The sequence below is a fragment of the Ursus americanus genome, chromosome X (genome assembly GCF_024610735.1).
Source record: "Ursus americanus isolate L20-20 chromosome X, mUrsAme1.1.p, whole genome shotgun sequence".
NCBI classification, from domain to species: domain Eukaryota; kingdom Metazoa; phylum Chordata; class Mammalia; order Carnivora; family Ursidae; genus Ursus; species Ursus americanus.
In genome coordinates this window covers 73,295,136-73,310,515 of record NC_142164.1, presented here as the reverse complement: position 1 = coordinate 73,310,515, position 15,380 = coordinate 73,295,136, and the positions used below count along the sequence as shown (strand labels likewise).

At 38.8% G+C, this 15,380-nt stretch overlaps 1 non-coding gene across 1 annotated transcript; it reads left to right on the top strand.

The window, feature by feature from the left end:
- Nucleotides 1-7,690: 7,690 nt before the first annotated feature.
- Nucleotides 7,691-7,764, top strand: TRNAI-GAU (transfer RNA isoleucine (anticodon GAU)). The gene has a single exon. It is a non-coding gene; the product is annotated as a tRNA-Ile (tRNA).
- The last annotated feature ends 7,616 nt before the right edge of the window (nt 7,765-15,380 follow it).

Below are 15,380 nucleotides of genomic sequence, written 5' to 3'. Positions count from 1 at the left end.
CCAGCTCTTTGAAAAATGCCATTGGTATTTTGATCAGGATGGCATTGAAAGTATGGGTTGCTCTGGGCAGCACAGAAATTTTAACAACGTTTATCCTTCTAATCCATGAGTATGGAATATTTCTCCATCTTTTTGTGTGTTCTTCAATGTCTTTCATCAGTATTCTGTACTTTCTAGAGTACAGATCCTTTACCTCTTTGGTTAGGTTTATTACAAGATATCGTATGGTTTTTGCTGCTATTGTAAATGGAATCGATTCCCTAATTTCTCTTTATACAGTTACATTGTTAATGTATAGAAATGCAACTGATTTCTGAATATTGACTTTGTATGTGCCAAATTATGAATTTTTGTATGAGCTCTAGTAATTTGGAGGTGGAGTGTTTTGGGTTTTCCACATAAAGTATCATGTCATCTGTGAAGAGAGAGTATTTGACTTCTTTGCCAATTTGAAAGACTTTTCTTTTTGTTGTCTGATTGTTGACTAAGACTTCTAGTACTATGTTGAACAATAATGGCAAAAGTGGGTATCCTTCTCCTGTTCCTGATCTTAAGGAAAAGGCTCTCAGCTTTCCCCAATTGGGGATGACATTAACTCTGGGCTTTTCATAGGTGGTTTTTATGAAATTGAGGAATGTCCCCTCTATCCATACACTCTGAAGGGTTTTAATCAGGAAAGGATGTTGTATTTTGTCAAATGTTTTTTCTGCATCAATTGGGAGGACCATATGATTCTTGTCTCTTCTAATATTAATGTGTTCTATCACACTGACTGATTTGTGAATGTTGAACCACACTTGCATCCCAGGGATTAATCCCACCTGGTCATGATGGATAATCTTTTTAATGTACTGTTGGATCCTATCAGCTAGGATATTGTTAGGAATTTTGGCATCCATATTCATCAGGGATATTGTTCTGTAATTCTCCTTTTTGATGGGGTCCTTGCCTGGTTTTGGGATCAAGGTAATGCTGGCCTCATAGAATGAGTTTGGAAGTTTTTCTTCTGTTTCTATTCTTTTGAAACAGCTTCAGGAAAATAGGTATTATTTCTTCTTTGAATGTTTGGGAGAATTCCCCAGGGAATCCATCTGGCCCTGGACTTTTGCTTTTGGGGAGGTTTTGGATCACTGCTTCAATCTCGTTACTGGTTATTGGTCTATTCAGGTTTTCAATTTCTTCCTGTTTCAGTGTTGGTAGTTTATAGGTTTCCAGGAAGGCATCCATTTCTACCAAGTTGCTTAATTTATTGGCTATAGTTGTTGATAATTTCTAATAATTGTTTCTATTTCCTTGGTATTAGTTGTGATCTCTCCCCTTTCATTAATAATTTTATTAAATTGGGTCCTTTCTCTTCATGCCAACAGACCTCAAAAGAAAACTGGGGTAGCAATTCTCATATCAGACAAATTAGATTTTAAGCTAAAGACTGTAGTTAGAGATACAGAAGGACACTCTATCATTCTTAAAGGGTCTATCCAATGATCGGATCTAACAATTATAAATATTGATGCCCCCAACATTGGAGCAGCCAACTACATAAGCCAACTGTTAACCAAAGTAAAGAAACATATAGATAATAATACGTTAATAGCAGGGAACCTCAACACTCCACTATAAGCAATAGAAGGATCATCTAAGCAGAAAATCAGCAAACAAAAACAAAAACAAAAAACAAGGGCACCTGGGTGGCACAGTGGTTGAGCGTCTGGGCGTGATCCTGGCATTATGGGATCAAGCCCCACATCAGGCTCCTCTGCTATGAGCCTGCTTCTTCCTCTCTCACTCCCCCTGCTTGTGTTCCCTCTCTCGCTGGCTGTCTCTGTCTCTGTCAAATAAATAAATAAAATCTTTAAAAAACAAAAACAAAACAAAAAACCCCAAAAAACCCAAAAAACAGTACCTTTGAATGACACAAAACCAGATGGACCTCATAGATATATAAAGAACATTCCACCCTAAAACAACAGAATACTCATTCTTCTCAAGGACACATGGGACTTTCTCCAGAATAGACCACATACTGGGTCACAAATCAGGTCTCAACAGATACCAAAAGATTGGGATTATTCCCTGCATAGTCTAACACCACAATGTTGTGAAACTGTAAGTCAATCACAAGAAAAAATTTGGAAAAAAAACATTTGGAAGCTAAGGACCATCCTGCTTAAGAATGCTTGGGTCAAGCAGGAAATTAAAGAAGAATTTAAACAATTCATGGAAACCAATGAGAAAGAAAAACATCATTCCAGAACCTATCAGATACTTCAAAGGGTAAGTGGGACATACATACCATCCAAGCCTCACTCAAAAAAACAGAAAAATCTAAAATACAGACCCTATACTCAAACCTTAAACACCTGGAGATGGAACAACACAATAGGCCTAAGCCACACATGAGAAGAGAATTAATTAGGATTGTAGCAGAGATCAATTAATTAGAAACCAGAAATACAGTAGAGCAGATCAATGAAACTAGAAGCTTGTTCTTTGAAAGAATTAATAAGATTACTAAACCACTGTCCAACATTATCCAAACCATTTCCTCACTAAAGCAATAATTAGGCAGGCAAAAAGTATGAAAATTAACATTTTTGAAACATCAGAATCTAATAAAAATTTATAAAAAAACAGTGAAATTCTTAATGAAAAGACAAGGCTGCTAAATATTGGTAAGAGAATATCACAACACTTTGGCTTACTTTCCTGATAGCCTTCAGTTCCTAGCTTAGCAGCATTTTGGGGAATGACGGATCATATTACCAATGTGGCTTTCTGGTGCCAGATGGGTAATACAGGCCTTGTTCTCACAATATGTGGTTGTATATTTTTATCTCCCTGGTAGTTTCCTGAAGGATGGGTTCAGGGGCTAGTTTTGTCCACCTGAGAATTTTCTCAGGGCTGGAGTGGCCTCCTGGACAATGTCAAAACAATTGAAAGGGAAATTTATTAGCCACAGCCACCTGGGGCAGGAGATATTAGTTGGAGAAAGCAGCAAACATCCTGAGAATACCAAGAAGGAAAAGACTTAGGAAGCTGGTACCTCAGAAAATATGGGCACGGAAAAGCTCCTGGATATATCAAGAATGCAGAAGACCAGATACATGCCCAGGATAGGACACATGCTCAGAAAAGACCTGTGAAGACAGAAGCCTTGATCTATGGCTAAATTTTAGGTTTTGCACAAGCAGAAAGTGGAGCTTAGGGGAGATAAATGGCATGGCTGAGCACTGAAGGTGTACACCAACACAGAGCCTATCTTCAAAGAAGGGAGACTATTTTTTGTCACTTAAAAAAATCTCTATCAAATCACTAGCTGACCACAGGCTAATGGAAAGAGAATTTAGTCTGCACACAGGATGAAAAATAGTCTTGAAAAAAATAATTTAGACAGGTCACTAATCAAACAACTACAACCCCAAACAAGTAGCAACATAACCCTTAAAATGGGGGGATGCTTATTTCCAGAATTATCACACTATAATATTCAAACTATCCAGTTCTCAACAACAACAGCAACAAAATTGTAAGGCATGGAAAGAAACAAGAAAGTTAAGGCCCACTCACGGGGAAAAAATAAAATTAATAGAAACTGTCCATGTAGAAGCCCAGACATTTGTTTTACTAAGCAAAGACATTAAATCAGTTGTCTTAAAATACTCAGAGAATTAAAGAAAATCAGTAGAATAAAATTTTACTAAATAACAATTATCAATAAATAGAAAGAAATTATAAATAGGAAGCAAATAGAAATTCTGGAGATGAAAAGTACAATAAATGAAATGAAAAATCCAATAGAGGAATTCAATGGTAGACTTGAGCAGGAAGAAGAATGAATAAATTAATTTGAAAACAGGACCATTGATATCACCCAATCTAAGGAACTGAAAGAAAAAAAAAGATGAAGGCTAGAGAGGCAAGATGGTGGAAGAGTAGGGACTTTGTTTCATCTGGTCCCTTGAATTTATCTAGATAAATAAAAAAATAAATAAAAAACTATCAAATCATTCTGAGCACCTACGAATTCAATCTCAGATGTAAGAAAAGAATTGATGGAATTCTACAAATAGAAAAGTGACCACTTTATGCAAGGTAGGAGGTGCAGAGAAGGATTATAGCAAAGGTGGTACTAAGAGGGAGGTATATGGCAATACAAGCCTTTCTCAAAAAATTTAAAAAATCTCAAACATACAAGCTAACCCTACAGCTAAAGGAGCTGGCGAAAGAACAGAAAATAATGCCTAATCCAAAGAGGAGAAGAGAAATAATAATGATTAGAGCAGAAATCAATGAAATAGAGCCCAGAAGTACAGTAGAACAGATCAATGAAACTAGAAGCTCATTCTTTCAAAGAATTAATAAGATTGATAATCCCATAGCCAGACATATCAAAAAGAAAAGAGAAAGGACCCAAATTAATAAAATCATGAATGAAAGAGGAGAGATCATGACCAACAAAAAGGAAATAAAAACAATTTTAAGAACATATTAGGAGCAATTACATGCCAATAGATCAGGTAATCTTGAAGAAATGGATGCATTCCTGGAAATGTATAAACTACCAAAACTGAAACAGGAAGAATAAAAAATCTGAACAGACATGTCATCAGCAAGGAAACAGAGCAGTAATCAAAAATCTCCCAACAAACAAGAGTCCAGGGCCAGATGGCTTCCCAGTGGAATTCTAACAAACATTTAAAGAAGAGCTAATACATATTCTTCTGAAGCTGTTTCAAAAAATAGAAGGGGAAGGAAAACTTAATGTTTCATGAGGCCAGCATTACCCCATCAAAAAGAATTAGAGACCAATATCTGTGATAAACATGGATACCAAAATACTCAACAAGATACTATCCAATAGGATCCAATAAGTATATTGAAAGGATTATTCAGCATGACCAAATGGGATTTATCCTTGGGGTGCTGGGGTGGTTCAACATTCGCAAATCAATCAACAAGATACATCACATTAATAAGAGAAAGGACAAGAAACGTAGGATCTTCTCAATTGATACCAAAAAAGTATTTGACAAAATACAGCATCCTTTCTTGATTAACACTCTCCAAGTGGAGGGATAGAGGAACACACCTCAATATCATAAAAGTCATCTATGAAAAGAGCACAGTGAATATCATTCTCTCTCTCTTTTTTTAAAGATTTTATTTATTTATTTGACAGAGAGAGACAGTGAGAGAGGGAACACAAGCAGGGGGAGTGGGAGAGGAAGAAGCAGGCTCCTAGTGGAGAAGCCTGATGTGGGGCTCGATCCCAGAATGCCGGGATCACGCCCTGAGCCGAAGGCAGATGCTTAACGACTGAGCCACCTAGGCACCCCTGAAAATCATTCTCAATGGGGAAAAACTGAGTTTTCCCCTAAGGTCAGGAACAAGACAGAGATGCCCAAACTCACAACTGCTGTTCGACATAGTTGAACATCAGTCCACTGACTGATGAATGGATAAAGAAGAAGTGTTATACATACACAATGGAATATTACTCAGCCATGAAAATGAATGAAATCTTGCTATTCACGTTGACATGGATGGAGCTAGAGTGTATTGTGCTGAATGAAATAAGTCAGTCAGAGAAAGACAAATACCATATGATTTCACTCATATGTGGAATTTAAGAAACAAACCAGATGAACATATGGGGGGGAAGAGAGAAGGAAAGAAACCATAGAAGACTCTTAAAGATAGAGAACAAACTGAGAGGTAATGGAGGGATGTGGGTGGGGGATGGGGTAGATTGGTGATGGGCATTAGGAGGGCACTTGATATTATGAGCACTGGCTGTTGTATGTAAGTGATGAATTATTTCCTGAAACCAACATTGCACTATATGTTAATTAACTAGAATTTAAATAAAAATTTGAAAAAATAAGTAAAATCAAATCTATCAATAGACTTCAGCCAAGGGACTCACAAAATAAAAGGATGTGAAGTATGACATCATATACACAAGACATGTGGGGGAGTAAAAAATTATTGCTTTTGGAACGAATTAAAATTTAAGTGACCATCAACGTAATACAGACTATTATATGCATGACATGCTAGATATGAACTGAATGGGGACCACAAATCAAAAGCCTGCAAGAGATCCACAAAAAAATAACAAAAAAGAAATCCAAACACATCAATAAAGAAAAGTCATCAAACCACAAAGGAAGAGAACAAGATAATAAAGGAACAGAGAAAAAACTACAAAACAACCATAAAACAAGTAAAAAACTGTCAATACCTACGTACCTACCAATTATTACTTTGAATGTAAACATAAAAAATCCTCCAATCAAAAGACCTAAGGTAACTGAACAGATCAAAAAGCAAGACCCATCTATATGCTGCCTACAAGAGACTCAATTCAGACCTAAAGACATATGCAGATTGAAAGTGAATGGGTGGAAAAATATTTACCATGCAAATGGAAGTGAAAATAAATCTGCAGTAGTAATAGTTGTATCAGACAAAATAAACTTTAAAATAAAGATTGTAATAAGAGACAAAGAAGGACACTACATAATGATAAAGGGAACAATCCAACAAGATGGTACAATAACAATGCAAAAATATTTATGCACCCAACATGCAACCACCAAAATACAAAAAGCAACTATTAACACACATAAAGGAAGAAACTGACAGTAATACAGTAATAGTAGGGTACTTTAACACTACATAGATCATCCACACAGAAAGTCAAAAGTAAACAGTGGCTTCGAATGGCATGCTGAACCAGATGGAACCAACAGATATATTCAGAACATTTCATCCAGAACAGCAGGCGACACATTCTTTTTATTTAAATTTTTTATTTAAATTCCAATTAGTTAACATACAGTGTCATATTAGCTTCAGGTGTACAATTTAATAATTCAACACTTCCATACAGCACCCAGTGCTCATCACACATTCTTAATTCCCATTATCTATTAACCCATCCCCCCACCCACCTCCCCTCTGATAACCATCAGTTTGTTCTCTATAGTTATGAGTCTCCTTCTTGGTTTGCATTCTCTCTCCATTCTCTCTTTTTTTTCCTCTATGCTCATTTGCTTTGGAATAAATATTTTTTTCAAATGTATGTGGAATCTTGTTCAGAACAGACCACATGTCAACCAAAAAAGAAGTCTCAGTAGTTATTTATTTTTTTCTTCAGATGTTGGAGAGGATGAAGAAAAAGAGGAACCCTCTTCCACTGTTGGTGGGAATGCAAACTGGTGTAGCCACTCTGGAAAACAGCATGGAGGTTCCTCAGAAAGTTAAAAATAGAGCTACCCTACAACCCAGCAATTGCACTACTAGGTATATATCCAAAGGATTAAAATACAGTGATTTGAAGGGGTACTTGCACCACAATGTTCATAGCAGCAATGTCCACAGTAGCCAAACTCTAGAAAGAGCTCAGAAGTCCATCAACAGATGAATGGATAAAGAAGATTTTATATATATATATATATATATATATATATATATATATATATATATAACTCAACCGTCAGGAAGAATGAAATTTTACCATTTGCAACAACATGGGTGGAACTAGAGGGTATTATGCTAAGCAAAGTAAGTCAATCAGAGAGAGACAATTATTATATAATTTCACTTATTTGTGGAATTTAAGAAACCAAACAGATGAACATGGGGAAGGGAAGGAAAAAATAAGATAAAAAGAGAGACTGAGGGTGGCTGGTTAGCTCAGTTGGTTAGAGCGTGGTGCTGATAATGCCAAGGTCGCGGGTTCTATTCCCATATGGGCCACTGACATATCCGTTGCAGAGGAGTTAAGATGGCGGAGGACTAGGGAACCCTTTTTTCAGCCGGTCCCTTGAGTCAAGTTGGATAGGTACCAGACCAGACTGAAAATCCACGGAATCAGCGTGAGACGCAGGAAGATCCATCTGGATCTCTACAAATGAAAATCTGCAGTGCTAAGCATTGAGGTATGAAGCAGGGAGCCATGAAACTGCGCACAGATATCAGAAGATAAACAGAAGGGGGAGGGAGCTGCCACATTCAGGCGCCAGGAAGCAGTAGCCAATTGCACGGGGGAGCGGGCAGACTTGCGGACCGGCACCTGTGAGAGAGCAGACTGAGACCATGAGCCAGGAACGCATACCTACAGACTGAAATGGAGCTCCGGTGTTCTCACTGGAACCAGACTGAGACCGGGAACTCCAGGAGCACGCAGGGGTGGCTGGCGGCTGGTGGTGATAGAAACACAAAGGACAGAGACGCGCCGGCCCTGGAAGTGAGGGCTGGGACGCCAGGTGTGGGATGCACATCCTGGGATGCTGCAGGGTTGAGGAGCACCAACAGAAACAGAGTTAAAGTGGCCAGAACATTAGTGGAGAACGGTCTGCAATCACTCTGTTCTGAGACAGAGGCTGAGATTCGGCCACTGCTGCTCTGACACTCAGAAGAGGCACAGCAAACCGCCAGGGAAAGCCGCTAGAGAACAAAAGCCTGGAAATACCTGCTCACAGTGTGCCCATCCCCATCCCCCCTCGCAGGGGACACAGAAACTCTACCCAAACAGGGTTGCCTGAGTATCGGCGTGGCAGGATCCTCCCTCAGAAGGCAGGTTGAAAAATCAAGAAGCCCACATCCCTAAGATTCCTATAAAACAAGGGTGCACAGTCTGGGTCCCGGTCAATAATTTGGGCTCTGGACAACCCCACAAGCTATCTTCATCAGAATGACAAGAAGGAGAAATCCCCCCCCCCAGCAAAGAAAAGACAATGAGTCTGTGGCCTCTGCCACAGAACTGATGGATATGGATGTAACCAAAGTATCAGAAATGGAATTCAGAGTAACAATGGTCAAGATGATGTGTAGACTTGAAAAAAGTATTAACAGAAATGTTAATGAGAATATAGAATCTCTAAGGGCAGAAATGAGAGCGAATTTGGCAGAAATTAAAAATTCTATGAGCCAAATGCAGTCAGAACTAGAGGTTCTGATGGCCAGGGTGAATGAGGCAGAAGAATGTATCAGTGAATTGGAGGATGGGTTAGTAGAAGAAAAAGCTAAAATAGAATCTGGACTCAAAAAAATCTACACTCACGAATGTAGGTTATGAGAGATTACTGACTCAGTGAAATGTTCCAATGTCAGAATCATTGGCATCCCCGAGGGGGTGGAGAAAAACAGAGGTCTAGAAGAGATACTTGAACAAATTGTAGCTGAAAACTTCCCTACTCTAGCAAGGGAAACAAACATTCATGTCCAAGAGGCAGAGAGGACCCCTCCCAAGCTCAACCATGACAAACCTATGCCACGTCACATCATAGTACAATTTGCAAATATTAGATCCAAGGATACAGTATTGAAAGTGGCCAGGGCAAAGAAATTTCTCACGTACAAAGGCAAAGGCATCAGAATTACATCAGACCTGTCTACACAGACCTGGAATGAGAGAAAGGGTGGGGGGGCATTTTTAAAGCTCTTTCAGAGAAAAACATGCACCCAAGGATCCTTTATCTAGCAAGGCTGTCATTCAGAATTAATGGAGAAATAAAGACCTTCCAGAATCTCCAGTCATTGACCAATTTCATAACCACGAAACCAGCCCTACAGGAGATATTAAGGGGGGTTTTATAAAAGTAAAAAGACCCCAAGAGTGATACAGAACAGAAAGTCACAATCTATAGAAACAATAACTTTAATAGCAACATGGCATCATTAAAATCATATCTGTCAATAATCAGTCTCAGTGTAAATGGCCTAAATGCTCCCATCAAGCCAGAGGTTTGCAGATTGGATAAAAAGACATGACCCATCCATTTGCTGTCTACAAGAGACACATTTTGAACTTAAAGATACATTCAGACTGAAAGTAAAGGGATGGAATACCATCTTTCACGCCAATAGACATCAAAAGAAAGCTGGGGTAGCAATTCTCTTATCAGACAGATTGGATTTTAAACTAAAGACTATAGTTAGAGACACATAAGGGCACTATATTATTCTTAAAGGATGTATCCAACAAGTGGATATGACAGTTATAAATATATGTGCCCCCATATATATGGATACACAGCAGCAAGATACACAAGCCAACTCTTAACCGCAATAAAGAGATATATAGATAAAAATAAACTAATAGTAGGAGACCTCAACACTCCACTATCAGCAATAGACAGATCACCTAAGCAAGAAATTAGCAAAGAAAGAAGAGCTTTGAATGCCATACTCGATGACTTGGACCTCATAGATATATATAGAACACTACACCCCAGAACCAAAGAATACTCATTCTATTCTAATGCCCATGGAACATTCTCAGGAATACACCATGTACTGGGTCACAAAACAGGTCTCAACTGATACCAAAAGACTGAAATTATTCCCTGCATATTCTCAGACCACATGCTCTGAAATCGGAAGTCAACCACAAGGAAAAATTTGGAAGAAACTCAAACACTTGGAGACTAAGAACCATCCTGCTCAGAAATGACTCGATAAACCAGGAAATCAAAAATCCATTTAAACAATTTATGGAGACCAATGAGAATGAAAACACAATGGTCCAAACCCTAAGGTATACTGCAAAGGCAGTCCTAAGGGGGAAATACATAGCCATCCAAGCCTCACTCAAAAGAATAGAAAAATCTAAAATGCAGTTTTTATATTCTCACCTCAAGAAGCTGGAACAGCAACAGAGGGGCAGGCCTAATCCACGCACGAGGAAGCAGTTGACCAAAATTAGAGCTGAAATCAATCAAGCAGAAACCAGAAGTACAGTAGAGCAGATCAACAGGACTAGAAGCTGGTTCTTTGAGAGAATCAATAAAATTGAGAGACCACTGGCAACACTTATCCAAAAGAAAAGAAGAAGGACCCAGATTATTAAAATTATGAATGAAAAAGGAGAGGTCACAACGAACACCATTGAAATTGGAAGGATTATTAGAAATTTTTATCAACAGCTATATGCCAATAAACTAAGCAATCTGGAAGAGATGGAATCCTTCCTGGAAACCTATAAACTACCAAGATTGAAACCGGAAGAAATTGATTCCTTAAACAGGCCAATTAATTATGAAGAAATTGAGTCAGTGATAAACAACCTTCCAAATAACAAAACTCCAGGCCCGGACAGTTTTCCTGGGGAATTCTACCAAACATTCAAAGAAGAAATAATACCTATTCTCCTAAAGCTATTTCAAAAAATAGAAACAGAAGGAAAGCTACCAAACTCATTCTATGAGGGCAATATTACCTTGATCCCCAAACCAGGCAAAGACCCCCTCAAAAAGGAGAATTACAGACCGATTTCCCTAATGAATATGGACGCCAAAATCCTCAACAAGATACTTGCTAATAGAATCCAACAGTACATTAAAAGGATTATCCATCACGATCAAGTGGCGTTCATACCTGGGATGCAAGTGTGGTTCAATATTCGCAAATCAATCAGCGTGATACATCATATCAACAAGAAAAGACTCAGGAACCATATGATCCTCTCAATCGATGCCAAAAAAGCATTTGACAAAATACAGCATCCTTTCCTGATTAAAACCCTTCAGAGTGTAGGAATAGAAGGTACATTTCTCAATCTCATAAAAGCCATCTATGAAAAGCCTACTGTAAATATTATTCTCAATGGGGAAAAGCTGGAAGCCTTTCCCTTAAGATCAGGAACTCAACAAGGATGCCCACTCTCGCCACTATTATTCAAAATAGTACTAGAAGTCCTTGCAACAGCAATCAGACGACAAAACGGGATCAAAGGTATTCAAATCGGCAAAGAAGAAGTCAAAATGTCTCTCTTTGCAGATGACATGATACTCTATATGGAAAACCCAAAAGAAGCCACTCCCAAACTATTAGAAGTTATAGAGCAATTCAGTAACGTGGCGGGACACAAAATCAATGCTCAGAAATCAGTTGCATTTCTATACACGAATAACGAGACCGAAGAAAGAGAAATTAGGCAATCCATCCCATTTACAATAGCACCAAAAACCATACGTTACCTTGGAATTAACTTAACCAGAGACGTAAAGGCCCTATATTCTAGAAACTATAAATCACTCTTAAAAGACATTGAGGAAGACATAAAAAGATGGAAAGATATTTCATGCTCATGATTCGGAAGAATTAACATAGTTAAAATGTCCATGTTACCCAGAGCAATCTACACTTTCAATGCTATCCCGATCAAAATACCGAGGACATTTTTCAAAGAACTGGAACAAACAGTCCTTAAATTTGTATGGAAACAGAAAAGGCCCCGAATCTCCAAGGAACTGTTGAAAAGGAAAAACAAAGCTGGGGGGATCAAAATGTCAGATTTCGAGCTGTACTACAAAGCTGTGATCACAAAGACAGCATGGTACTGGCACAAAAACAGACACATAGACCAATGGAACAGAATAGAGAGCCCAGAAATGGACCCTCGGCTCTTTGGGCAACTAATATTTGATAAAGCAGGAAAAAACATCTGGTGGGAAAAAGCCAGTCTCTTCAATAAATGGTGCTGGGAAAATTGGACAGCTACATGCAAGAGAATGAAACTTGACCACTATCTCACACCATACACAAAAATAAACTCCAAATGGATGAAAGACCTCGATGTGAGACAGGAATCCATCAAAATTCTAGAGGAGAACATAGGCAACAACCTCTACGACATCGGCCAAAGCAACCTTTTTCATGACACATCCCCAAAGGCAAGAGAAACAAAAGATAAAATGAATTTATGGGACTTCATCAAGATTAAAAGTTTCTGCACAGCCAAGGAAACAGTCAGAAAAACTAAGAGGCAGCCCACGGAATGGGAGAATATATTTGCAAATGACACTACAGATAAAGGACTGGTATCCAAGGTCTACAAAGAACTTCTCAAACTCAATACACGAGAAACAAATAAACAAATAAAAAAATGGGCAGAAGATATGAACAGACACTTTTCCAATGAAGACATACAAATGGCTAACAGACACATGAAAAAATGTTCAAAATCATTAGCCAACAAGGAAATTCAAATCAAAACCACACTGAGATACCACCTTACGCCAGTTAGAATGGCAAAAATAGACAAGGCAAGAAACAACAATTGTTGGAGAGGATGTGGAGAAAGGGGATCCCTCCTACATTGTTGGTGGGAATGCAAGTTGGTACAGCCACTCTGGAAAACAGCGTGGAGGTCCCTTAAAAAGTTAAAAATTGAGCTACCCTATGATCCAGCCATTGCACTACTGGGTATTTACCCCAAAGATACAGACGTAGTGAAGAGAAGGGCCATATGCACCCCAATGTTCATAGCAGCAATGTCCACAATAGCTAAATCGTGGAAGGAGCTGAGATGCCCTTCAACAGATGACTGGATTAAGAAGTTGTGGTCCATATATACAATGGAATATTACTCAGCTATCAGAAAGAACGAGTTCTCAACATTTGCTACAACATGGATGGCACTGGAGGAGATAATGCTAAGTGAAATAAGTCAAGCAGAGAAAGACAACTATCATATGATTTCTCTCATCTATGGAGCATAAGAACTAGGATGATCGGTAGGGGAAGAAAGGGATAAAGAAAGGGGGGGTAATCAGAAGGGGGAATGAAACATGAGAGACTATGGACTATGAGAAACAAACTGAGGACCTCAGAGGGGAGGGGTGTGGGGGAATGGGATAGACTGGTGATGGGTAGTAAGGAGGGCACGTATTGCATGGTGCACTGGGTGTTATACACAACTAATGAATCATCGAGCCTTACATCAGAAACCGGGGATGTACTGTATGGTGACTAACATAATATAATAAAAAAATCATTAAAAAAAAAAACTTTTGTACAGCAATGGAAACAATCAATGAAACTAAAAGGCAGCCTACAGAATGGGAGAAGGTACTTGCAAACTGATAAAGGGCTAGTATCCAAAATGTATAAAGAACTTATCAAACTCAACACCCCCCCCACAAAAAAAAATAATCCAGTTAAGAAATGGGAAGAAGGGGGCACCTGGGTGGCACTGTCGTTAAGTGTCTGCCTATGGCTCAGGGCGTGATCCCAGCGTTCTGGGTTCGAGCTCCACATCACGGTCCTCTGCTGGTAGCCTGCTTCTTCCTCTCCCACTCCCCCTGCTTGTGTTCCCTCTCTCGCTGGCTGTCTCTCTCTCTGTCAAATAAATAAATAAAATCTTAAAAAAAAAGAAATGGACAGAAGACATGAATATACACTTTTCCAAAGAAGATATCCAAATGGCTAACAGACACATGAAAAGATGCTCAACATCACTCAGGGAAATTCACATCAGGGAAATACACATCAAAACCACAATGAGATACCACCTCACACCTGTCAGAATGGCTAAATTTAACAACACAAGAAACAACAGGTGTTGGCCAGGATGTGGAGAAAGGGGAGCCCTCTTATACTGTTGGTGGGGATGCAAACTGGTACAGCCATTTGGCAGAACAGTATGGCAGTTCCTCAAAAAGTTAAAAAATAGAACTACCCTATGATCCAGTAATTTCACTAGTAGGTATTTATTTACCCAAAGGATACAAAAATACAGGTTTGAAGAGGTACATGCACCCCCAATGTTTATAGCAGCATTATCAACAATAGCCAAACTATGGAGAAAGCCCAAATATCCATCAACTGATGAATGGATAAGGAAGATGTGGTATGTATATATAATTTTTCAGCCATCAAAAAGAATGAAATCTTGCCATTTGGAACAATGTAGACTGAGGTAGAGTGTATTATGCTAAGCAAAATAAGTTAGAGAAAGTCAGAGAAACCATATGATTGCATTCATATGTGGAATTTAAGAAAGAAAACACATAAACATATGGGAAGGTGGGGGAAAAGGAGAGAGGGAAAAAAACCGTCAGAGACTTTTAATGATAGAGAACAAACTGAGGGTTGATGGAGGGAGGTGGTGGGGCATGGGCTAGATTGGTGATGGGTATTTTTTTTTTAAGATTTTATTTATTTATTCGACAGAGATAGAGACAGCCAGCGAGAGAGGGAACACAAGCAGGGGGAGTGGGAAAGAAGCAGGCTCATAGTGAAGGAGCCTGATGTGGGGCTCGATCCCATAACGCCGGGATCACGCCCTGAGCCGCAGGCAGGCGCTTAACTGCTGTGCCACCCAGGCGCCCCGGGTGATGGGTATTAAAGAGAGCACTTGTTGTGATGAGCACTGGGTGTTGTATATAAGCAATAGTACTGGGTGTTGTATGTAAGTGATAAACCAGTGAATGTTCCCCTGATACCAATATTGTATTGTATATTAACTAACCTAAATTTTAAATAAAGACTTAAAATACACATATATACATATATATGTATAAAGGAAATCACATTTACTTGATAAACACTTTACCCAGATTTATCTTGATTCATTATGACCCTGTTTA